Source organism: Scyliorhinus torazame, chromosome 10 (assembly GCF_047496885.1).
Source record: "Scyliorhinus torazame isolate Kashiwa2021f chromosome 10, sScyTor2.1, whole genome shotgun sequence".
Classification (NCBI taxonomy): Eukaryota; Metazoa; Chordata; class Chondrichthyes; order Carcharhiniformes; family Scyliorhinidae; genus Scyliorhinus; species Scyliorhinus torazame.
This window is the reverse complement of record NC_092716.1, coordinates 20222140-20249450: the sequence shown is the minus strand read 5'-3', so window position 1 is coordinate 20249450 and position 27311 is coordinate 20222140. Positions and strand designations below refer to the sequence as shown.

Here is a 27311-nt window from a genome sequence, read left to right as displayed (position 1 = left end):
GCAAGTTGTCTGTCACACCACAGCACCACAGTGACTGCACACAGGAAGCACTCACTTTTCTGTGAGGTGGGACATTCTGAGTTTGTGAAAGACAATGGCCGTAATTTTCCAGCCGTTGATGCTGGCGGGATCCTCCAACCCGCTGACGGTGAACCCCCGCTGCGTGCTTCCCAGCGGCAGGGAGCATTGAATGGGAAACCCCGCTGCCGGACAATAGCGGCCACCTCCGCTGCCGTGCGACGCGACGCAGAGGGTGCGGAAAATGCCTCCCAATGTTTAACTGCAGGTTCTTTCTTTTCACTTTTATTAGCCCGCAGCTGGCATCCTCTCGCATCTTTAAATGATCTGTAACTGACCCCTTGACGTGCTGAAGAGCAGTTCAGGATTGAGTCGTCCTTCAATTTTAATTTGCCTTCACTGTCCGATCCCTGCTTGACTCCTCCATATAACTGCATCCCTGGGATGAAGGAAGGGTGGCAAATAGCATCCAAAGTGTTTCAAAATTAGCTTTTATTCCCATGCTTTATTAAAGCTTTCCATGTTAAAAAGTGATTTTGTTCCGGTAATTTAATTTTTCTCAAATTCATCCGGAATGGTTAAGAACTTAAAATTCAGTTGAAATGCTCCAGGTACAAAGAAGCTTTGAATGTTGCTTGCAAGTGTCTCTTTACTACCAGCTATCTACATTACTTTGTGGACCCTGGAAACGTTTGAAAATCCAGCCCTTTGCAATGGATAATACTGACTGTCTGAAATATCACCCCTCCTGCCATCAGCCGCCATTCCAAACCCCCATCAGTGACTTCTGATATGACCTGCTTCACAATGAAAGCAGGAAACCATTAGAAAGTCTGGCCACTGCTAACTAACTAACTGGAGCAAAGATAAAAATAGCTGCAGTAAATTTCACTCAACAGGTTGTGTTACAGGAAGCATCTGCAAGGCATTTCAAAATGCTCCCAAAAATAGAACATCACAGCTCTGTCTGTGTGTTAGAAAGTTGGGATCAATCATACCTGTGAGAAAATTCCCCAGAGCACAGCAACAACACTGTGATGGTTTGTACTTAAGAAAAGTGGCATTTTTTCACACTATTGATGCACAGAAGTTTCTAAGAACAGGAAACGATTACCAGGCTGCCTTCTCGCGGAACCCTCAGTTTCTTCTCACTGCAGAACAGTTTTTAATTGTCACGCAAATGCACTTTTCTGTCTGCTCCAATACCTGCTTTGCTTATTATTCCACAACGCTTCCTTACTCTTTCAATATTTTCAAGAGTTTCTTTTGAATTCGTGTTTCTTTTGCTCCTTAATTTTAACTTGTGTCTCTCTGTTAATCTAAACCTTTGGTAAAGATTCATACAGAAAGACAAATGCACTGGAGTGATTGCAAGGCAATAATCCAAAAGAAATGATCAAAATATGCCCTGAGTCATGGCGGTGAAGCTCCATTGCTGTAAATTCGAATCTGTACCCCGCTTTCAAATCACTTGATTGGATCACTGTTTTTCAAACGTTTATTGCCCGGGACCCATTTTTACCAACCAGCCTTCCTTCGGGACCTATGCCGGCTGACCTTTGCGGCCCATGGTGTCCGAACTTCACAACCCACCATTCTCCCTTACGTTTAATGTGACAGGTGAGCCTGCCTGGTCCTCACCATCTTACTTGCATTGTCATTCAATGTTACATTTCTGCTAAGGACATCAGCTGATGATTTAAGTTCTCACTGCATCCGTTGAAAACAACTCAAGAGGTTTGTCCTCGAGCCCGCCATGCTTAATCATCAAATGCCTTTGAAATTTTGAGGGTTTTAAACTTTAATTTGCCAGTACTTCCCTGCATAAAACACACATGAGCTTTGCATTCTTATTTGCATTGGCACAATTACTAAACCCATACCTCAATACATCATCTTTGTATTGCTTTGTTCCTGATTTCAGCTTCTTCTTAATGGATTGTTCACCAGAGGTCCTGGAGCTCACACCAGCACTGCTGACAAAATGGATAAATCTCTCTCGCCCCTGGAGCATGTGACGTCAGTGTGCGGGACAAGTGACCTGCTCTCTGCCGCCGCTTCTGGAGAGAAAACTCCATTGGTTTTTAAATAGAATATACTCCTGGGTCAGCACGCTGACTTCAGGAAGAGGTGGTCTGCCTCGCTGGTCTCTGAGCCTGCGCACTGCTGAGCAGGCATGCCTGCGCGGGACGGCCGGTATTCTGAAAGCCGGTCGCGGCTCGCATTTTTGAAAAACAGTCGCGGTCGTTGGGCACTTCTTCCCACGATCGGGAACGCCGCGGGCAATGGCCGCGCGACCCTCCCGACCGCGACCCGTTCTTGAGTTTGAAAATGACTGCATTAGATTGTAGCCTTGTGGCCCTGATATTAGTTAATGTTTATAAGGCATCACCTGTTGGTTATGATGGGTATGTCTTTTCAGTTTACATACTGAAGTTCACCCAGGTTCCGGCTGCTTTCTGTACTGGCAAGATTCAGTATGCTGCACAGCTTTGTGAAGTGCAGGGGGGCAGTCATGCAGGAGGATTAATAGACTTGTGATGTAGTAACTGCAGGTTTGCAGTGAAATGATGCAGGGCTGCTAACTGAGGAAATTCCACTCGCAGTACATCATTCCGTAATTTCCGTCTGGGAGGCTTCGTGGAAACACTGCACGTAGACACGGGTCAGCTGACCCACCAGCAGGATTAACACCGTCAAAGGTTTCCGAGCATTGTTTAGATGTGTCCGTGCTGCCCGAACAAGGGCCAGGCAGTGAAAATACATCGTAAATGTGTTTACGGGGTAGACCCAAACATAAATAAATTTGTAAGTGCTCTGTGTAAGTCCCTTATAAAACCAATCGCTAGATAAATAGAATTTTCCTGCCAAAGAGTAAAGTTTTTCTTCAGCATTTTGTGATTAAGCAGTATTTTGGAAAGCGGAATCCAGTGAATTGCACAGTCTCATGCTTTTCTTTCCAAATGCAAAACCAAACTCCCACATAGCTTCCAACTCCATTTAAACTGGACTAACATTTTCATTGCTCGTAGCCTCTTTCCAGGTTTCAAAGTACCATTTAACGAGGTGATTTTAAAAAAGATATAATTGATAAAACAAAACATTAAGTTATGTTGGAGAAGTTAATGCAAGCATAGTTTTCTTTCAAATTAAACAAAAATTCCATCAATTGTTTACAGAAATGGGAGCTGAAATAAGAACATAAGAACATAAGAACTAGGAGCAGGAGTAGGCCATCTGGCCCCTCGAGCCTGCTCCACCATTCAATGAGATCATGGCTGATCTTTTGTGGACTCAGCTCCACTTTCCGGCCCGAACACCATAACCCTTAATCCCTTTATTCTTCAAAAAACTATCTATCTTTATCTTAAAAACATTTAATGAAGGAGCCTCAACTGCTTCACTGGGCAAGGAATTCCATAGATTCACAACCCTTTGGGTGAAGAAGTTCCTCCTAAACTCAGTCCTAAATCTACTTCCCCTTATTTTGAGGCTATGCCCCCTAGTTCTGCTTTTACCCGCCAGTGGAAACAACCTGCCCGCATCTATCCTATCTATTCCCTTCATAATCTTGTATGTTTCTATAAGATCCCCCCTCATCCTTCTAAATTCCAACGAGTACAGTCCCAGTCTACTCAACCTCTCCTCGTAATCCAACCCCTTCAGCTCTGGGATTAACCTAGTGAATCTCCTCTGCACACCCTCCAGTGCCAGTACGTCCTTTTTCAAGTAAGGAGACCAAAATTGAACACAATACTCCAGGTGTGGCCTCACTAACACCTTATACAATTGCAGCATAACCTCCCTAGTCTTAAACTCCATCCCTCTAGCAATGAAGGACAAAATTCCATTTGCCTTCTTAATCACCTGTTGCACCTGAAAACCAACTTTCTGCGACTCATGCACTAGCACACCCAGGTCTCTCTGCACAGCAGCATGTTTTAATATTTTAGCATTTAAATAATAATCCCTTTTGCTGTTATTCCTACCAAAATGGATAACCTCACATTTGTCAACATTGTATTCCATCTGCCAGACCCTAGCCCATTCACTTAGCCTATCCAAATCCCTCTGCAGACTTCCAGTATCCTCTGCACTTTTTGCCTCACCACTTATCTTAGTGTCGTCTGCAAACTTGGACACATTGCCCTTGGTCCCCAACTCCAAATCATCTATGTAAATTGTGAACAGTTGTGGGCCCAACACTGATCCCTGAGGGACACCACTAGCTACTGATTGCCAACCAGAGAAACACCCATTAATCCCCACTCTTTGCTTTCTATTAATTAACCAATCCTCTATCCATGCTACTACTTTCCCCTTAATGCCATGCATCTTTATCTTATGCAACAACCTTTTGTGTGGCACCTTGTCAAAGGCTTTCTGGAAATCCAGATATACCACATCCATTGGCTCCCCGTTATCTACCGCACTGTTAATGTCCTCAAAAAATTCCACTAAATTAGTTAGGCACGACCTGCCCTTTATGAACCCATGCTGCGTCTGTCCAATGGGACAATTTCCATCCAGATGCCTCGCTATTTCATCCTTGATGACAGATTCCAGCATCTTCCCTACTACCGAAGTTAAGCTCACTGGCCTATAATTACCCACTTTCTGCCTACCTCCTTTTTTAAACAGTGGTGTCACGTTTGCTAATTTCCAATCCGCTGGGACCACCCCAGAGTCTAGTGAATTTTGGTAAATTATCACTAGTGCATTTGCAATTTCCCTAGCCATCTCTTTTAGCACTCTGGGATGCATTCCATCAGGGCCAGGAGACTTGTCAACCTTTAGCCCCATTAGCTTGCCCATCACTACCTCCTTGGTGATATCAATCCTCTCAAGGTCCTCACCTGTCATAGCCTCATTTCCATCAGTCACTGGCATTTTATTTGTGTCTTCCACTGTGAAGACCGACCCAAAAAACCTGTTCAGTTCCTCAGCCATTTCCTCATCTCCCATTATTAAATCTCCCTTCTCATCCTCTAAAGGACCAATATTTACCTTAGCCACTCTTTTTTGTTTTATGTATTTGTAGAAACTTTTACTATCTGTTTTTATATTCTGAGCAAGTTTACTCTCATAATCTATCTTACTCTTCTTTATAGCTTTTTTAGTAGCTTTCTGTTGCCCCCTAAAGATTTCCCAGTCCTCTAGTCTCCCACTAATCTTTGCTACTTTGTATGTTTTTTCCTTCAATTTGATACTCTCCCTTATTTCCTGAGATATCCACGGTCGATTTTCCCTCTTTTTACCGTCCTTCCTTTTTGTTGGTATAAACCTTTGCTGGGCACTGTGAAAAATCACTTGGCAGGTTCTCCACTGTTCCTCAACTGTTTCACCATAAAGTCTTTGCTCCCAGTCTACCTTAGCTAGTTCTTCTCTCATCCCATTGTAATCTCCTTTGTTTAAGCACAAAACACTCGTGCTTGATTTTACCTTCTCACCCTCCATCTGTATTTTAAATTCCACCATATTGTGATCGCTCCTTCCGAGAGGATCCCTAACTATGAGATCCTGAATCAATCCTGTCTCATTACACAGGACCAGATCTAGGACCGCTTGTTCCCTCGTAGGTTCCATTACATACTGTTCGAGGAAACTATCGCGGATACATTCTATAAACTCCTCCTCAAGGCTGCCTTGACCGACCTGGTTAAACCAATCAACATGTAGATTAAAATCCCCCATGATAACTGCTGTACCATTTCTACATGCATCAGTTATTTCTTTGTTTATTGCCTGCCCCACCATAATGTTACTATTTGGTGGCCTATAGATTACTCCTATCAGTGACTTTTTCGCCTTACTATTCCTGATTTCCACCCAAATGGATTCAACCTTATCCTCCATAGCACCGATGTCATCCCTTACTGTTGCCCGGATGTCATCCTTAAATAACAGAGCTACACCACCTCCCTTACCATCCACTCTGTCCTTCCGAAAAGTTTGATACCCTCGGATATTTAACTCCCAGTCGTGACCATCCTTTAACCATGTTTCAGTAATGGCCACTAAATCATAGTCATTCACGATGATTTGCGCCATCAACTCATTTACCTTATTCCGAATACTACGAGCATTCAGGTAAAGTACACTTATGTTGGCTTTTTTACCCCTGTTCTTAATCTTAACTCCTCGATCAGTAACCTCTCCTAAGTTATATTTCCTCTTAACCTTTCTCCTAATTTTCCTTGTCGTCGAACCCATATCTTCCTGTAACAACCTGCTGCGTCGCTTACCATTAATGTTTTCACTTCCCGTTTTATTTCTTTTAGTATTCCTGGTCCTATTCACTGAGCTCCCCTCAGTCACTGTACCTTGTACTGTCGCCCTTTTTGATTTTTGACTATGGCTTCTCTGCCTTACACTTTCCCCCTTACTGCCTTTTATTTCTGTCCCTGTTTTACTACCTTCCAACTTCCTGCATTGGTTCCCATCCCCCTGCCACATTAGTTTAAACTCTCCCCAACAGCTCTAGCAAACACCCCCCCCTAGGACATTGGTTCCAGTCCTGCCCAGGTGCAGACCGTCCGGTTTGTACTGGTCCCACCTCCCCCAGAATCGGTTCCAATGTCCCAGGAATTTGAATCTCTCCCTCTTGCACCATCTCTCGAGCCACGTATTCATCCTCTCTATCCTGACATTCCTACTCTGACTAGCTCGTGGCACTGGTAGCAATCCTGAGATTACTACCTTTGAGGTCCTACTTTTTAGTTTAACTCCTAGCTCCCTAAATTCAGCTTGTAGGACGTCGTCCCGTTTTTTACCTATATCGTTGGTGCCTATGTGCACCACGACAGCTGGCTGTTCACCCTCCCCCCCCCCCCCCCCCCCCAGAATGTCCTGCAGCCGCTCCGAGACAACCTTGACCCTTGCACCAGGGAGGCAACATACCATCCTGGAGTCTCGATTGCGTCCGCAGAACCGCCTGTCTATTCCCCTTACAATTGAGTCCCCTATCACTATAGCCCTGCCATTCTTCTTCCTGCCCAGCTGCGCAGCAGAGCCAGCCACGGTGCCATGAACCTGGCTGCTGCTGCCTTCCCCTGGTGAGCCATCTCCCTCAACAGTATCCAAAGCGGTATATCTGTTTTGCAGGGAGATGACCGCAGAGGACACCTGCACTACCTTCCTACTCTTGCTCTGTCTTTTGGTCACCCGTTTACTATCTCCCTCAGTACCTTTCACCTGCGGTGTGACCAACTTGCTAAACGTGCTATCCACGACGTCCTCAGCATCGCGGACGCTCCAAAGTGAGTCCATCCGCAGCTCCAGAGCCGTCAAGCGGTCTAACAGGAGCTGCAACTGGACACACTTCATGCACGTGAAGGAGCCAGGGACAGTGGACGTGTCCCTGAGCTCCCACATCGCACACGAGGAGCATGACACGGGTCTGAGATCTCCTGCCATGTCTTAAACCTTTGGTTAACTTCAACAATTTCAATTTCCCCAGAAAAAATTTAAATAAATAAATAAACAATGAAGAAAAAAATAAATAAATATACCAATGAAAAGAAACAGAAAAACAGAAACACTACTTACCAGTCACAAAAAGCACTTCCTCCCCACCCAGCTTCGAATTCCCACCTCGATTCAAATTCCCAAACTCACTCTTTGCTGTGTCTCACTCTGGCTGTCTTCTCTGTCTCACTGATGGTCTGAAAAGTTTTATTCCTCTCCACTCCAGTTTGTAGTCAAACTGCAGGTAGGCGAGGGGCAAGTGCCGTCTTTTCAGATTTCTGCTCTATTCTATTTCTATTTTGGATCGGGATGGAGGAGAGGGTTGGGTCGGGTCTGGGGTGGGGTCGGCTGGTTGGGGGGGGGGGGGGCGCTCGGGTCATGGTGGGGATGATGTGGTGGGTCCCCCGGGAGGGGGTCATGTGTGTGGCTGGGTCTGAGTTTTTTTAAATAGTTACTCTGGAGCTGGAAGTAATTTTTTCTCCTCTAACTCTTTCAGAGTAACCATTAGGGTAAAACTGGCAAAACCATCCAACACCCGTGATTTAAATCGCTTCTGTCAGATGCTTCCCAGCCCAAATCAATTGTCCAGGGGAAGTCAGCACTTCTGCGCAATTGCCGGCTAACCCGTACACGGGAACTTCCAAGATTAATTAATTCTCCAGCACACCATTTGAGTACCCCCAAATGGGATGAAGGGGGGCCAGGAAGTTTTGGGCCCATTTTTCATTGTGTGGCTGGAGGTCAGAATCTGTTTGATAACACACCTGCTAAGTGCCTTGGACGTTATTTTGCTACTTTAAGGATGCTGTATAAATGCAAGTTGTTGTTTTGTCTACACTGCTTCCCTAAGAATTCCAACGAGGTACCGAGCAACCTAGCTGAAATTCAATCTCCGTTACATTTCTTGACCGTGTTAGGTGCTGTGCCTATTGAGATTAGATTTACCCTTTTATGTTCCAGTGAAAAAGCTTAAAACAGATCAGGTTTTAACATAGCTAATAAAGACAATATGTTATTCTAAATCCTAATCCAGCAGTACCAAACAATACTGAAGAAAATCATGAAAATAAGTGGTGATTAATGAGCTCAGATGGCTGGAATGTGGTGCAGAATGGCGTGGGGTCAATCTCCATGCTGCTGCGGTAGTTCATGGAGGCCTGCTTCCTTGGCCTTGCTCCATGTGTGCTGCAGAGTGGTGCCTTCAAGCTAAATAGCCACTGGTCTCTAACAGATTTAGATGCCTATGATCCTTTGTGGACTATGGCTAATTACCTAACAACACTAAAGAGTGATAAACACCCAGGACCAGATGGTTCCCATCCCAGGGTTTTTGAAGGGAGTTGGTGAGAACACTGCAGCTTTCCTAACTAATCTTTCAAAATTATCTCAATTCAGAAACTGTTCCTTTCGATCAAAAAATTATGCATGTCACTCCACTATTTAAGAAAGGTGAGACAGGGACCCAGGAATGTTGCCTGGTCTGGAGGGTATTAGCTATGAGAAGAGGTTGGATAAATGCGGATTGTTTTCATTTGAATGGTGGAGGTTGAGGGGGCGACCTGATTGAGGTTTACAAATTTATGAGCGCATTGGACAGAGTGGATAGTCAGACACTTTTTCCAAGGGTGGAAAAGTCAATTACTAGGGAACATCGGTTTACGGTGCAAGGGGGAAAGTTGAGAGCAGATGTTTTTTTTACACAGAGGGTGGTGAGTGCCTGGAACGTGCTGCCAGTGAAGTGGTGGAAGCAGATACGATAGCGGCATTTAATAAGCATCTTGACAAATACATGAATAGAGGGATATACTGGACCCCGGAAGTGTAGAAGGTTTTAGTTTAGACAGACATCATGACTGTCTCAGGCTTGGAAGGTCAAAGGGCATGTTCCTGTACAGTACTGTTCTTTGAATTATAGACCAGTAAGCCTAATATCTTTAACGCCTGCTGTCAGGAATATACTAGCTTATAATTAAAGGAGTGAGTGAACACCTGGAAAGATTTTCAGGGTGGTTAGAGAAAACCTGTTTTATAAAGACTGGGCTATGCTAAACAAACCTGATTGAATTTTTTTGAAGAGAGTTTGACTAAAGTAGTCAATAGGGAATGTCTATGGCTGTTATTTATATGGACTTTCAGAAGGCATTTGGAAAAAAGCCCTTCTTTTTGGACCACCTTCTGTGCATGCCCCATCTCACACCCAGTCAAGCTCACCCAATCATCCCTGTGCTTGCTGACCTGCAGTGACTTCCAGTATCCCCAATGTAGTGATCTCTGTATGTGCATGTACATAAGGGGTTAATGTGTAATCAGTAGCACCAGATGATCACTAGAGGGCCGGACCAACCAGAGATATAAAAGCAACCACATTGTGTCTCTCTCGCTCTCTTTTGGATGCACTGTGACCAGGATAGGAGTATCCGATTCGCTCAGATGGTTAGTGTAGTTAAGTATAGTTACTGTAGTTAGATCTTGTTAACCTTATCACTAGTATCAATATTAAAGTAAAGAACTCACGCAATTATTGTTATAGTTACTCAAGAAACCTTTTGTTACTACTGGACGAGTTTGAGTCTTCTTCATCGAGATTCAGAAGACCTCATCACTAACCAAGATTTAGGTAACACATGAAATGAAATGAAAATCACTTATTGTCACAAGTAGGCTTCAAATGAAGTTACTGTGAAAAGCCGCTAGTCGCCACATTCTGGCGCCTGTTCGGGGAGGCTGGTACGGGAATTGAACCCACGCTGCTGGCCTGCCATGGTCTGCTTTCAAAGCCAGTTATTTAGTCCTGTGCTAAACCAGCCCCTTTTACATCCGGAGCATACACTCCTGAAACATATTACACTCCATAGTATATCAAAACACGCAAAGAAGTGTAATAAAAGATCATACAGGAATGTAATAAAAGACCCAACACCTCCATCCTTGGGCTAATAAATTTCCCCTCCCTCCAGAATCTTTTGTTCCCCTGACTCTGGCTTCTTGCGAATCCCTTCCTCCCAATGGCAATTGCACTTTTAGCTATCTAAACCTTCCTGCATCTTCTTTCAAACCCACCTTTTTGACTAAGCCCTCCTATTATCACCTTCCTTCGATAGGCGTCCATTTTAGCCTGATTGCTGGAAGCACCGTGAGTCCATTTTCTACGATAAAGGCACCATATAAATGCAACTCATTTTACCAACCGTTATTTTCTGGTAATGATGTGCAGATTATCACTTTATAACCTTGCAGCAATTACTTCACGGATCATTAATCTTTCAGTGAAGATGCGATTAAGCACCAACTGCATGGACAAACCCAACAATTAATGCGCCCTTCTTCAAAAATACCTTGTAAATAAATGAACTCTGTCCTCGGAAGCCCATAGTAAACACATTATATTAAAAAATAGTGAACGCATGTGAAGTGATTTCCAGGTAGTAAACGTATCTCAGAATTCAGGCAGTGGCTATCAAAACTACCATCTCAACCCCTTGGTGAGATTGCTGCCTGTTCATTGCTTTCAGCCATCCATTGTTCCCTTCCTAAGGACTGAGCATTAAGGTGTGCACTGGGATTGCTTCCTTGAAAATATGCAATAAAGCTGAGCTTTCTCTGTGGTTAATTACTTGAGAAATCATTAGTCAACATTAAACAAGCAGGTGTGTGTTTATCCTTGTTTTGAACGGCCTGTTTGTGTTTTGGGACAATGTGAGCACAGGACGTTAATCGTGGATAATTGTCGGCTTTCTCTGGTCGCCTATTGTCCTGTTTTCTCCAAGTCCACTCGCTCTACTTGTGCCTCATATTGGTCAAATGGACAGGTCAGAAACGTGCTTCCAAGTCACAGCCAAATTCAGATTTTGCTTTCGCTGTTGGGAAATAAACTTGGTGATGCAAATCCGATCTTCGAATCCTGGTTTTGGGAGTAGGTTTTTTTTAACAATCTTCATTAGTGTCACAAGTAGGCTTACCTTAACACTGCGAAAAGCCCCTGGTCGCCGCATTCAGAATGCCCAATTCACCGAACAAGCACGTCTTTCGGGACTTGTTGGAGGAAACCCGAGCACCCAGAGAAAACCCACGCAGACACGGGGAGAATGTGCAGACTCCACGCAGGCAGTGACCCAAGCAGGGAATCGAACCTGGGACCCTGGCGCTGTGAAGCAACAGTGCTAACCACTGTGCTACCGTGCCGTCCATTTGGAGGAGGTGTAGCGAGGGGAGCTCTCAAATATGTCAGTGGGATCTGGCGCATACTCACATTTTAATGGAGTTAAGGTCAAATGTTTCTTTATATAAGACCATAAGACACAGGAGCAGAATTAGGCCACTTGACCCATCGAGTCTGCTCCGCCATTCAATCATGGCTGATATTTTCTCATCCCCATTCTCCTGCCTTCTCCCCATAACCCCTGATCCCCTTATTAATCAAGAACCTATCTATCGCTGTCTTAAAGACACTCAGTGAATTGGCCTCCACAGCCTTCTGCAGCAAAGAGTTCCACAAATTCAACCACCCTCTGGCTGAAAAAAATTCCTCCTCATCTCTGTTTTAAAGGAGCGTCCCTTTAATCTGAGATGGTGTCCTCTGGTTCTAGTTTTTCCTACAAGTGGAAACAACCTCTCCACGCCCACTCTATCCAGGCCTCGCAGTATCTTGTACGTTTCAATAAGATCCCCTCTCATCCTTCTAAATGCCAACGAGTACAGACCCAGAGTCCTCAAACGTTCCTCATACAAGTTCTTCATTCCAGGGATCATTCTTGTGAACCTCCTCGGGACCTTTTCCAAGGCCAGCACCTCCTTCCTTAGATATGGGGCCCACAACTGTTTACAATGCTCCAAATGGGGTCTGACCAGAGCCTTATACAGCCTCAGAAGTACATCCCTGGTCTTGTATTCTAGCCCTCTTGACATGAATGCTAACTTTGCATTTGCCTTCCTAACTGCCGACTGAATCTGCATATTAACCTTAAGAGAATCGCGAACAAGGATTCCCAAGTCCCTTTGTGCTTCTGCTTTCCGAAGCATTTCCCCATTTAGAAAATAGTCAGTGCCTCGATTCCTCCTTCCAAAGTGCATAACCTCACACTTTTCCACATTGTATTTAATTTGCCACTTCATTGCCCACTTTCCTAGCTTGTCCAAGTCCTTCTGCAGCCCCCTTGCTTTCTCAATACTACCTGTCCCTCTACAGATCTTTGTTTCATCTGCAAACTTAGCAACAGTGCCTTCAGTACCTTCTTCCAGATCATTAATGTATATTGTGATAAGTTGTGGTCCCAGCAAAGACCCCTGAGGTACACCACTAGTCACCGCTGCCATCCTGAAAAAGACCCTTTAAGCCCCACTCTTTGCCTTCTGCCAGTCAGCTAATCCTCTATTCATGCCAGGATCTTACCCTTAACACCATGGGCTTTTAACTTATTTAACAGTCTCCTATGCGGCACCTCGTCAAAGGCCTTCTGGAAATCCAAATAAATCACGTCCACTGATTCTCCTTTGTCTAACTTGCTTGTTACCTCCTCCAAGAACTCTAACAGATTTGTTAGACACGACCTCCCTTTGACAAAGCCGTGCTGACTCAGTCCTATTTTACCATGCACTTCCAAGTGCTTCGCGATCTCATCTTTAATAACAGACTCTAAAATCTTACCAATGACCGAAGTCAGGCTAACCGGCCTATAATTTCCCGTCTTCTGCCTCCCTCCCTTCTTAAACAGTGGTGTTACATTAGCCACCTACCAGTCCTCTGGGATCCTTCCTGCCTCCAGTGATTCCTGAAAGATCATCACTAATGCCTCCACAATTTCCTCAGCTATCTCTTTTAGGACCCTGGGGTGTAGTCCATTCGGTCCAGGTGACTTATCCACCTTCAGACCTTTCAGTTCCCCCGGAGCATATTCAACATCTTCCGTTTATTTTACTTGGAAGGAAAGACTTACATTTACGCAGTGTCTTACCTGTTAAAAGCAACAGGATGTCCCAAAGCACTTTCCAGCCATTGAAGCCATTTTGAGGTGTTGTCACTGTTAAATGTAAGAAACATGGCGGCCAATTTGCACAACGCACGGTTACATAAACGGCAATGTGGCCCAAGTAATCTCCTTTTGTTAAGTAATAGGGATTGGGACACCAGGGATAACAACCCTGCTCTTCTTTGCAATAGCCCCAGAGGATTTTTCACTCTCGTGATCTACTGCGCTAGAGTAGATAATCTAGGTTTTAGTGCTCATGTCACGGAGTGGTCCTCAAATTCACAACTTTCGGACTCAGAAGCTGATGCAACGTGTTCACAAATGGGACATTAACTCCATTAGAATGTGAGTATGCGTCGGATCCCACTGACGTACATGAGAGCTTCCCTTCCTTCCCCTCCTCCAAAACACCTCCCAAAACCAGGATTCGAAGCTCAGCTGTCAGTCAAAAGTGAATTGCCATTGCTGAACTCAACCTGTGTTTTCAAAATTTGTGAATGTTTTCTTGCATGCCATTGTTGCTTTATGGCACAGGTGTGAGTTTCTGCTTTGAGGCGTCCAATTAAAATGGAGTTACATAAAATTGCATCAAGCGTACAGCACAAGAAGAGGCTCTTCAGCCCAGATGGGCTGGTGCTGGGGTGTAACATGCCTCCTCTCACTCTTTTTAATCTAACCCCAGCAGCATAACCTTTCAGTGTTATGCACCGAGGGTTGCATATTGGCACGTAATTTCTTTTTGCAGGAGGTGATTTATTATCATGCAGCTCGGCTCCAAAAAGAATGATTTAATTACCTCCAGGACATCTGATGTAAAATGGTGCCAAGGCCAAATTTGCTCCGTCCTGCGATGACACATTGTAAAAAGTCACTTGGCCTCATTTGGGACGAGGCTGCCTGATAAGGAGGTGTATACAATTTCAGTAGCAGCCTTCAAAAAGGAATTGGGGAGAAGTAAATGTTTGCCTTAAATAATTACAGCGCAGAAGAAAGCCCTTCGGCCCCACTGTGTCCATGGTGGACTTGACAGGAAAAGAAATGCAGGGAAATGGTGAAAAAGTGGGGGAATGGAACTAGCTGGGCTGTTCTTCAAACGAGCCAGCACAGAGTCAGTGGGCCCAATGGCCTCCTTCTGCACTGTCGTGCCCTGGGATTCTGGGATTCTAATTTCCTTTCCTGACATGCTACTTTCATTGTACAACAGGGCAAAAGTGGGCTGGATAATTTGGTTGAGCCCATATTCAGCACCAGCCTGAATCATTCTTTGATGACTACCTGTAAGCTTTCTCTCCTTTGGTACTAATTTCCTGAAATCCACCACCTGCAATAATATACAGACTGCAGCTTTTTCTAACTCGTATATGAACTCTCTGAGCCGAGAAACATCTGACGTGCAGCGCAATCCTGATCATTTTACAGATGAACAAGTTTATTTTTATTGGTATTTTATTCATGGAATACGCCCAACTGTGCCCCTTGCATCACATGGGTCCTACTGGATCTTTTTTTTTTAATAAGTGCAATTTACTTTTTAAAATAACATTTCTTGCGTGACCCCTGTCAGTATAACTGTTTAACAGGTCCGACCCATATGGAACTATAGTTTATACAGAGCTTTCCGTCTGTAAAACATTGCTCAATCCCAGTATGCTGTCTCATGTGTATCTTGGCTCAGTTTTGAAGTCTCCTCTTTGTATTCCTCCATCTCTATTAATCAGAACCTAGCTGTAGGTCTTTTCAAAGAAAGTGGAAGAACATTTTTGGATCGTATCCCGTGACATTAAGTTTGCTGGTGCATGCTAAACGTGCTCTTGCAGGTTCTGGACTTGAATTTATGTTGGCACCAGTACTAATGAGAGCCAACAGTGGGTGCTTGCTGCACTTGCTAGGTTTTTTCTGAAGGTTAATATATTTTTGGTGTATTTTCGTAGAGGCGGATGTTACTGGAATTCTGACAGCGCCTCAGCAATGGAATCTAACCCAGTGAGGGAGAGGGGGAAAAATTGATAAAGCATCTTGATATTTCTCTCAGGAATGACTGAAGGTGCTTTACACATCATGGGCGGAATTTACGGAATCTGTAAAATGGGCGGTTTTGCAGAATTCTTCACTCCTGAGACGCCGGGTTAGGATTTGCAGACTTCCACAACAGCAAACCTAGCAGCCACCTGGGGGGCTAGCACTGACACCACAATGAACACAATCAATTCCAGTGAGAAAAGGTGCGGGTTTCGGCGGGTCCGTGATTGACACTCGGGAGGCTGACAAGCTGCAGCCATATAAAGACACTTCGCTCTCCACATACACTATCCCACCCAACAAGATGGCACTAGTTGGGCTGGAGCGGCCCATCCCGATGATGGGTTGGCCTAGGGGGGTGGCCTGGGGGGGGGGGGGGGGGGGACTCATATGGCCTGTAGCCTTGAGTTCACAGTATGCAGTCAGCGGCGTGCACAGCTGAATGACTGCCTTGCAGGCTACAACAATGGTGTTCTGTGCCCGTCCACCCGAGCAAACAGCCCACCTCCTGGCAGAGCCCCCCCCCCCCCCCCCCCCCCGGCCATCGGCACGACTGTCAGCAAACTTTCTGAACCCCCTCTCTCTCCTTCAGCAGTCACGGCGCCTGTTTCATGATTTTTAAAAGCACAAGTGAACCTCCCCGGTAGGAATTCGCACCGGAAGCGCGGAGAATCGTGGTGGTCCTAGGTCAGGCCCGCTAATGATATGCCGACGGCGTTTACAGTACATACGGAGTGGAATGAATAGGGGCTGGTTTAGCACACTGGGCTAAATCGCTGGCTTTGAAAGCAGACCAAGGCAGGCAGACGGTTCAATTCCCGTACCAGCCTCCCCGAACAGGCGCCGGAATGTGGCGATTAGGGGCTTTTCACAGTAACTTCATTTGAAGCCTTCTTGTGACAATAAGCGGTTTTCATTTTATTTTCATTTCATTTCATTTTCAATTAACACCGCTGTCAAGGCACCGGAGAATTGCGATTTGGCGTGAAACCAGTGCCCGCCACGATGTCGGCGTCAAAGCCGATTCTCTGCCCAATCGCGTTTCCCGATTCCGGCGTCACCTCCAGATTCTTCAACTCTACTGTAGTGTGTGCATCGGTCCAGGTTATGAGCTTCAGCTTTGATGTGGGGCTTGAAGTAGCAAACTACTGACTGGGGGGCAAGAATGCCACGAACTGAACCAAGTTGTCAAAGAATGCAATCTTGGAAACACAGAAAGATTTATGGCGCAGAAAGAGGTCATTCGACCCAATACATCCGTGCCAGTCGAAAGGAAGCTATCCCGTCACATTCTATCTTCCACTCTTGGCTGTAGTTCTGCAAGTTGTGTTGCGTCGAGCGCATATCCAAGTGTGCAGAATCCTAGCTGTAAAGAAACCGCCTTTTATATCAGCTTTCTCTCCCTGCCCATATATATATATATATGTGCATCACTTCAAACATTTCCCCCAGAACTATTAAGAATGGTGGGTAGCAGCACAAACACTTTCCCCAGGGTGATTCTATTGATGGCCCAGATATTGTTTGTACAATTCTACAGGATATACCTGGGCAGCATAAATGAGGATTTTATTCCTGCCCTTGCATTCCCTCTGTAGTCGTACAGCCACAAAACTCCATTTGTGGTGTTGATAGAGGAATTAAATTGCACTGTTAAATGCTATTGGCACTGTGGATAGTAATACTCATGTTGTTTATCGGCAGCAGGCCCACTGTAACATAAGAATAAGATATGAAAAGAGAAAAGGTCAGTCAGCTCACCCCTTCCACTGACTATGTTGAACTTTTCTCGGATTTGCAGCTTAAATGGCATTGACATCCTGGCAAAGTGCCTTTCCTATCAGGTTACTCGGCTTGCAAGCGGTAATAAGCAGTGATTCAGTTGGTAAAGAGATCGGGCGAGAAATTTCTCTGGGGTGATGGATGAAGGCAGGTGATATCATTGGTTGCCCATTATATGCAGTGTCTGATGTCCAGTTCCATTGGCCACAATAATAATAATAATCTTTATTGCCCACAAGTAGGCTGACATTAACACTGCAATGAAGTTACTGTGAAAAGCCCCTAGTCGCCTGTTCGGGTACACCGATGGAGAACTCAGAATGTCCAAATTACCTAACAGTCTTTCGGGATTTGTGGGAGGAAACCGGAGCAGCCGGAGGAATCCCACGCAGACACGGGGAGAACGGGAATGTGCAGACTCCACACAGACAGTGACCCAAGCCGGGAATCGAACCTGGGACCCTGGAGCTGCTAACCACTGTCATACCGTGCAGCCCATAGAGCTGAATATTGGGTTTATGCATAGCAGGCGACCTACCAGATATCCCTCTTTTTTTTTTTGTGATTGCCGGAGACAAATTTCTCCCCCTTCACCTTTTTGCCAATTGTGTCAGCTTCCAAACATTTTCTGTGTTAGTGAAAATGCAGCGTGTAGTTGGGCCAAGTCAAACTAACTTCAGTCATCAGTAATAGTCAGTATTGAAAGACTCTTTTGACTAATAACTTCCATTAAATGTGTGGCATTGAGTGTACTATCCAGGAACTCTCGAGCACCTGATAAGGTGTGAGACCAGTTCAACGAGACATCTGAGAATTGTTTGCATTTAAGGAGAAAGTTGCATTGCTGCTGTTGTTATCTGACTGGAATCAAACTTCAGACTTCCTTACCCTGTATTGCCCAGTTTCAACTCTGAGCAATACATTTTACCAACTAGCTCTAGGGGAAGCCCAACTCTCAAAATGGTTATTTTAACAAAAAAGCACATTGCTTGCTGCACCACTTGTTGGCTGAGTCTTTGGGTTTAAGCAAATTTAAAATCAAACCAATTAATGGAGGAATATACTTGTTATAGTGGCTACAATTAGGTGTGTATTGATTTTATTCTCTTGATTGTTGCATTGTATTCCGCAATACATTAAAAGGATTTCCACACCAAAAGAACAGTTTAAAAAGCGAACCCTCTGATATTTGTTGCTGTAAAGTCAAAACTTTAATTATTGCCTCTCAACTGATCTAATGAATAGTATCTTTGTCAGTTGGTCATTTTCATGGGGCTAAATTTCCGCAAGAGGGCGATTAAGGTCACATTTGAATGGTGTCATTTTGATAACAATGGGAGGACTTTAATGTGCCTCCTGAGTCAGGTTTGTAGGCAGGGGGCATTTAATCTAGCTGGAGGGTGCTACATGGGGACCCCACTACCTCTGCCCCGATTAAGTCCGGATGGGAAGGCGTGAGGGTGGCCTTTTCGTCCTGCCATCAATGGAGGTCCTTGAGTGGCTAATTGTTGCCACTTGAGGGCCTCATCCCACCACCAGTGATATTCAAGCAGCAGCAGACAGAACCAATGCCACATAGGGAGCCCAAAAGTCAAACCCTAGTGTGTTTGGTTGTGGGCTCCTGGAAGTAGGATCCCTCATTCAAAGACATTCCATTTCTTATCAAGAAACCGGGCAACAGGAATGGTTGGGGGACGGGTTCCTGCTGAGAGCCATGCCCCTGCCTTGCTGCCGACACCCCTTCCACATCTACCACAAACCCCATCCTGCCCTCACTCACCTGTGGCATGGGCCCTCACTGATCCTGGGCCTCTGGTGGGTGCATTGTTGGCAGCTACCACCGCTCCCCCAGTGGCATTGTCGGCAGCAAAGAGCTGCCCCTCTCTAATGGAAGGGGGGCAGTGGGGTGAGGGATTTCTACCTCTGGGGCCCATGATCCCAGGACAGGCCTGCCTGCCGCTGGCCATTTAAATGGCTGACTCATACTGAATACGGTGGGCTTTCCCTAAAAGAGGCAACACATAGGGCTCTTCCTGCCGCTCTAACTGGAGCGTGAGACCCTGTCACCTGAATTAAATTCTACCCAGCATGTGCATACTGATGAGGTATTGCCATAACGCTCACATGGACTTGAGCTGAAGGGTAAAAGGAGACATTCAATCCATCAGTACCAAGACCATGTTAAAATAACCCAATTTAGGCATTCACATGTGTCTTATATGTGGGTCACAACGCTTCACAAACTTTTGTTCTCTAATCCTATGCTACTTAACATGCCCCGACGAATATCCATTGCGGATAAGCAAACGGAAAGTGGACAGGAGTAGATATCAGAATCTAAGAGCATAATCTGTTCTTGGTTTTGAAAAGCTATTTGGGGAGTAATGGTTAAAAAAATAATACCAAATTCACTTTCCAGAAATGGGGAAGGAGAGGGCATCTGGCTATTTTATTGAGTAGTTCTTATTATCTCGGCTTATTTATTTTCTTTTGAGAAATGAGGTTGTCTATTTTCTCTTCAGCATGTCTGAAAGCGGCTCAAAGATTGCAGACTGGAAGGGTCAGGATTCCTTGACCTTATTGACCAGGCAGCTCAGCTGCAGGAGCACTTGTGCGGGGAGAGGCCACATCATCTTGTGTAACGTGCCTGGTACACTTGGCCTGCGTTTCGTCTCCTGCTGTAGTTCATCTTCATTGTGCTTCCTGAGTCCTGCTCCTCCTGCTGATAAGAGCCCAGCAGAGGGATGGAACAGCAGCTGGGCTCAGCAGCTGCCTGGCCCAGGAGTGCTCGATTAGAGGGTGTGCTAACCTTGCAACAACATGATGACATCATCATTTTTCACCTCTTCTCTCTCTCTATTTTTTTTAGAATCCTTTCATTTCTCCTACGCTGCTCAGTGGGCACATCTCCGCTGTCACTCTGCACGGCTTGGGAAGGTGCACAGTACACAGACTGGCCTGGATGATGGATACTCCGCACAGGCATACATTTTTAACCTATCATAACAATGCCTTTTTCGGTCACTTTTTCAAGTTGGAGCAAAATGACAAATGCAACATCAGTATTCAGCACATTTATTAAACACTGCGAGGCTACATTACACTAACTGCCTGTCATGGAATCTCCATTATCTTAAAAATGAATGTTACTGCCCCAATGCCGCGTGGGGATACTGAAATATGTTAACAGCGTGAAGCAATTTTTTAATGTGCTTGTGTGTGTGTAATATATAGATATGTGTACCTATATATAAAAAATATAACCTCATTTGTGTTGCTGCTATCACAATGCTAATTGGATATGAATGCAGGCATTGTATTTTATAATGCTTTGCAATGTGGGGTTTTGTTCAGTCATTACAAGATTCATGCAGGATACTGGGTGTACTTGCATTGCCTGGGGGAAATGATTGCATGCTGCGCTGTTAATTCTAGGCTTATTTACCCTCCTCCTTTCCTTCCCTTCTCCTTCCCTTCCATATTAAATTTAGAAAATTAGTTATTCCTGGAAATGCTGTTTTGGAGTCCTTTGAATCCAGCTGGCTTGGCCTGCAGTGGGAGGAATGATTTAATGTATCTTAGCATATGATTGATTGATTAAAGGCCCACAGCAATTGCCTTTTAGAATAAAGTCTCTGGCGCTAATCGATTTAGCAGGGAAATGCTTGAAATCTGAAAATATTTCAGCAAAAACAAGTTTTTTTTTTTAGTTTTCCTCATTCCATGGTAAATTCTGTACAAGCGTGATTAAATTTTGTTCCAAAAATTGCATACCTCTAATCCCAATGGAGCAGGAATTGTCAACTGCTTTCGTTGGCTATTTCTAATTATTTCTCACTTGTAGAGGTGCTAAATCACGAGGATTTATTTTAAAGAAAGTTCTTACCAATTTTCCTGGTCCATTTTTTGTTTCTTTCCCTGCCTCTCCCATCTTGAAGTCATTGACTCCTGGTTATGCTCCAGCTGTAAAGACATTGGCTGCGTCCCTCATACCTCATCCAAATAGTTGTGAAAATTAATATCAACGGTTTATTTAACTGCAGGTTGCACTACAGCTGAGTTTGAACTTGTTTGCTTCTAGCATGTGGTTGTGGATCGTGATTGGGAACATAGGGACTGAATCAAACAATTCTTCCCCTTGAGCCTGTTCCGCCCTTCAACGAGATCTTGACAAACCTGTATCTTAACTCCATTCACTTGCCACAGCTCCCTTTAAACCCTTGTCGAGGAAAAAATCCATCTTAGATTTAAAATTATTAATTGGGCTGGCACATGCTGCATTTTGTGGGGGAGAGCTTCACACATATAACACTCATTGCATGAAAATGTATTTCCTCCGGAATGACTTTAGCTCTGATTTTAAAGTTTGTGGGTTCCACACCACCAGAACAAATGTCCATCTCCCCCTCCCGTAAAATTCCATTTGCAAAATTCTAAAATCTCAATTAAGTTACTCCTTAGGAAATATCAGCCTTGTTAATGTAATCTCCATTCATAGTCTTATCCTTGGAGCCTTGGGATCATAGAATCCCTACAGTGCAGAAGGAGGCCATTCAGCCCATCAAGTCTGCACCGACCCCCTGAAAGATCACCCTACCCAATCCCCACTCCCCCGCCCTATCCCCATAACGCGCGGCCCATTTGGCGCCGGGGAGGGAGGCTGGAGCGGCATGAACCGGCGCCGTGCTGGCCCCCTGTGGGGGCCAGAATCGGTCGTCCCCTTGCCCGTTTCGCGACGGCATTCACGACGGCGTGAACACTTGGGCTCCATTTGGGAGAATCGCCCCCTCAGTGTCTGATCAAGGGACCCGCATTGCGTAGCGGGGGACCCACAGAGAGCCACCCCTCGCCCTTTCCTGAAACCACTGCTCCCCCTCTCGTCACTCCCCATAGCACCCATCTTCTCAACACCCATCTTGCTCTTCCCACAGAAGATCTAACGTTGACCCCTGATGAAGGCTCAAGTGTATAACCGGCAGCAGCCCTTGCAATGCTGGTAATGGACAGCTGACTGGGCAGGAGATAAAGTGGTGCAGTGCTAATGTCACTGGATGGGTAACCTAGCAGTGATATGTTCTGGTTGTTTGGCGACTGCTGGAATTTTTTTTTTAAATTTAAAATATTTTTTTTTCATACATTTATTTATTTATTATTTTATAAAATTAGAGTGCCTAATTCTTTTTTGTTCCAATTAAGGGGCAATTTAGTGTGGCCAATTCGCCTGCACTGCACATCTTTGGGTTGTGGGGGTGAGACCCACGCAAACACAGGAAAAATGTGCAAACTCCACACGGTCAGTGACCCGGGGCCAGGATCGAGTTTGGTCCTCAGCGCCATGAGGCAGCAGTGCTAACCACTGCACCACCATGCTGGCCCAATTTTAAAAAATAAATTTAGAGTATCCAATTCTTTTTATCTTCCAATTAAGGGACAATTTAGTGTGGCCAATCCACCTACCCTGCACATAGATCATAGATCATAGAATTTACAGTGCAGAAGGAGGCCATTTGGCCCATCGAGTCTGCACCGGCTCTTGGAAAGAGCACCCTACCCAAGGTCAACACATCCACCCTATCCCCATAACCCAGTAACCCCACCCAACACTAAGGGCAATTTTGGACACTAAGGGCAATTTATCACGGCCAATCCACCTAACCTGCACATCTTTGGACTGTGGGAGGAAACCGGAGCACCCGGAGGAAACCCACGCACACACGGGGAGGATGTGCAGACTCCGCACAGACAGTGACCCAAGCTGGAATTGAACCTGGGACCCTGGAGCTGTGAAGCAATTGTGCTATCCACAATGCTACCGTGCTGCCCATATTTTTGGGTTGTGGGGGTGAGACCCACGCAGACACGGGGAGAATGTGCAAACTCCACACGGACAGTGATCTGGGGCCGGGATCGAACCTGGGTCCTCGGCACCGTGAGGCAGCAGTGTTAACCACTGCTCCACCGTGCTGCTCTGGTGGAATGTAAATTCAATTGGAATTCAGATTCACTCTGGAATATAAAGCTAGTCTCAGTAATGATGACCATGAAATTATCATTGAATGTCGTAAAAATCCATCTGGTTCACTAATGCCCTTTAGGGAAGAAAATCTGCCGTCATTTCCTGGTCTGGCCTACATGAGATTCAAGATCCACAGCACATGCCCTCTGAAACAGCTTAGCCAGCCACTCAGTTCAAAGGCAATTAGGGATGGGCAAAATCTGCCAGCAATGCCCATATGTCATAAAAGAATAAATGTTTATAAAGTTCCCTCAGGGCTCCTGGAGATCAGGTTGGCAGGAGTGTCAAAACATCTCTGCATTGAAAAGGATCATTAATTTGCCTTGATGTGCAAGAATATGTTTGGCTAATTTCTTAGTATATCAAAAACATGCTTTAATAGGATTTCCTTTATTTTATCTGATGGTTGGAGGAGGGATGAATGACGCAAACAGGTCCACTGCATCAATGCCAATGCTTAAAAATTGTGAAATCAGGAAAGATACACAGTGGATGGCGCAGTGGGTTTTGCAACATGGTCAACAGGATTTTCCTTTGAATCTAGCCCAATTTGTCATAATGGTCTGAAAAGAAATTAGTTCCTCACTATTTGTCAGTTGTAGGGGCACACCCAGAGATGTGAAGCTACGTTTTGAGCTTATCTGTGTTTTCTGTTTTGGTGCATTTGGTGAAGAGACTTCAGGGACGCAATCCTGCAGCCAAGTTGTACCGGAAAAGTATCTCGCCGCGGCGCAGTGTGGCCGGTGAAAGCCGGGAGAACCCGCTCCTGGGATCTACCCGGCTCACAACGCCTCGCGAGATTCAACGCAATCTCGCGAGACATTGCAAGGTGATCACTTTTTGGCAAATCTGCATATTAGAGTGGGGTAGTAAGCCTTACTCTAACGTGCAGATTCCCAAGGCACCTGAGGCTTTGGGATTCAAACCCTTTGCCTCAGGGACCTCGGGCGAGCGCCACTTGGGTACTGGCCCGCACAAAGGGGGCCAGGCAGAACAGCATTTGTGAGGGTCTCCAAGGGATTGGAGACCCCCAACCTCATGCCCTGTGGGCAGCCCTGGCACTGCTGGTGTCACCTGGGTATCCTGGCAGTGCCACCTGGGTGCCAAACTGGCACTCTCAAGGTGCCCAGGTGGCACAGCCAGAGTGCCAGGTCAGCACTTCCCGGAGCCCCACGCATGCGCGATGCAAATGGGATAACGAAGCGGCCGATCACCACACTGCGCATGTGCGAACGTCTGCCGACCGCACTGCGCATGTGCGACGACGCATGGAGCATAACAACATCATGATGTGCCCAAACTGCGGCATCGCCCACTTAAAGAAACACTGCCCTGCAAGAGGTAGGTGATGTTTAAATTGCGGAGAGCCTGGACACTATGCAGCCTTTTGCAGGTCTGCACCACCAGTCAAGGGCCAGCGCTCCCAATTCCAACGCAGGCGCGTTTGGAGTGTACAACAAGGTTCACAGGATTCTGATCCTGGCAGGACAACGGGTCCAGAGGACGATTGCCTGGAGTCCCCCTACCGTGTGGACATCATTACCACACGTGAACATGCCTCACCGACATCATCACGAAGCCTGTCCATCCTCACTATGGATTCTGCGGACGAATGGCATGCGGTGTTGCAAGTAAATCAATGCTCGATCCAGTTACAGCTGAACACAGGTGCTTCTGCCAATCTCCTTTCACAGGCAGATTTCAACTGCATCAAGAAGCCACCCAAGCTCCTTCCAACAGCCTGCCAGCTCCTGGACTATAACGGCAATGCCATCACAGCACTGGGATCCTGCCATCTGCTCGTCTCCTACAGGAGCATTCAGGCAAGGCTAAGGTTCGAAATCGTCAAGCCAGACAGGGCCTCCCTGCTCGGCACTCATGCATGCAAGCAGCTAAACCGTGTGCAGCGGGTATACACAATGACCTCCCCCAACGTGGATGTTCAAGCCGGCATTGACGACATCCTCGCTCAGTACCCGGATGTGTTTGACGGGATGGGCACTCTGCCATATCGGTACAAGTTCCTGCTACGCCTGATGCCACGCCTGTGGTCCATGCGCCACGCCGGGTCCCGGATCCACTGAAGGAGCACCTGAAGGCACAGCTAAAGGATCTTCAGGACCAGGGCATAATTTCAAAAGTTACAGAACCGACTGACTGGGTCAGCTCGATGGTATGTGTGAAAAAGTCTTCGGGGGAACTGCGCATCTGCATTGACCCCCAAGGATCTCACCCAGAATATAATGCGGGAACACTACCCCATCCCGAAGTGGGAGGAACTCACAAGTGAGATGGCACACGCCCGGTTTTTCACAAGTTAGATGCGTCACGTGGATTCTGGTAAATCCAGCTGGATGAATCCGGCAGAAGGCTCTGCACCTTCAAAACACCGTTAGGCAGGTACTGCTATAATTGTATGCCGTTTGGCAAAGTTTCGGCATCGGAGATCATCCATAGAATCATGGGGCAGATGATGGAGGGCATTGAAGCGGTTTGTGTGTATGTGGACGACGTTATCATGTGGTCCACGACTCCCGAAGAGCACATCTCTCGTCTCCAGCAGGTATTCCGCCGTGTCCATGCCAATGGCCTCAAGCTGAACAGGGCCAAGTGTTGCCTTGGCATGTCAACACTTAAGTTCATAGGTGACCAACTAATGAACACAGAGAACAGGACATAACCAATCAGCAGGCAGAACACTTGGGGGTGGTTTCCCACTATAAAAGGCACGAGGCACTCACAACCCGCCTCTTTCCACTGGGGACATCTACAGAGTGAGTCAGGGTGTATATATCACATAACACCTCCAGCACGTGGCTAAGAGCTAGTCTGGTTCAGTCAGACAGAGTAATCACACTTGGGTTAGCAGCGAGTCGAACTCACAGAGAACTGTGCTAACTGTGTGACAGGTTCAGTAAATCAGATTGAACTAACTTCAAGGTCTGGAGTATCTTTCAGTTAAAGCTGTATCCAGTTGCAGCCCGTGTTATCTCAGTGTGCTTAACACGACAAACATCAAGAGAGTTATCGTTTCCTCCTGGCTAACATCGAGAACGCACTTTGCAAAAGAGTTGTGGAGTTCCATCCCATGCCCTCTGTCCACAGCACTGTGTGGTGGAGCACCAACTGCACTTTTACAATTCTTTAAAAAAAATTGTTCAGCCTTTCAAGATATTTAAATAATTTCCTTTTGAAACATCAAAGCAGCGCAATATCAATTTTATAAATCTACATGGCAGATCACATTTTTTAAATGATGCAATTATGTTAAATGGCCTTGCAATTTATGGTGATACAAAAAATTTGCAAAATGTACAAGGGTGTGTGTGCATTTGGTTTCAGTGATCTGTTGAACACCCCACTGAAATATTAGTATGCGGCTTCTAAAGAAAAGAGCCACTACCGTCCCTTAAGGTGGAAACTCAAGCTTTGATGAAGCTGAGAAGGGAATTTTGTCCTTTGGCACTTGCCGTTGATCTTTGGCGCCAGGGCGTGGCTTCCAGTGTAATGGTCTCAGGCTCCTACAACAACTGCAGGTTGTTGCAATGCAAATCAGATGAAGATGAGCCAGGAAGACATGGCACCTGAAGAAATGTCCCAATTTCTCCGGGGAAACCACATATATTCAGTACCCATATATGATTTGTGCAAAATACTTGGCACTGTCATTTTTTAAAAAATGAATTTAAAGTGCCCAATTCTTTTTCAATGATGGGGCAGTATAGCGTGGCCAATCCACCTACCCTGCACATCTTTAGGTTGCGGGGGTGAGACCCATCTGGCACTGGAATTTTAGATCGTGAATACACTTCCCAGTATTTTAAAAAAGTGCTCTGGTATTTTGCAAGTGGGTTATGCAGGTCTTTCTGATAGGTGGCATAAAATAGCCGTTCGATTATTCTACATTTTGTATCTTTTGTATCTGTTTTTAAAAATCTAACAGTTGATACACATAATTAGATAAAACTCCAGTGTTCTTGATTCCCTGATGGAGGATTATTCCTGGCAGTTGCTGCTATTTTTCACAGAATCTAATGGAACAT

At 45.5% G+C, this 27311-nt stretch overlaps 1 protein-coding gene and 1 long non-coding RNA gene across 3 annotated transcripts in view; one reads left to right on the top strand and one right to left on the bottom strand.

Moving 5' to 3' along the window:
- wwox (WW domain containing oxidoreductase) overlaps window positions 1-27311 on the top strand; it is a 1140899-nt gene that overhangs the window by 779529 nt on the left and 334059 nt on the right. The gene's annotated exons all lie outside the window — the stretch shown is intronic.
- The window catches only part of LOC140430384 (uncharacterized), a 119575-nt gene that overhangs the window by 2047 nt on the left and 90217 nt on the right, over window positions 1-27311 (bottom strand). The gene's annotated exons all lie outside the window — the stretch shown is intronic.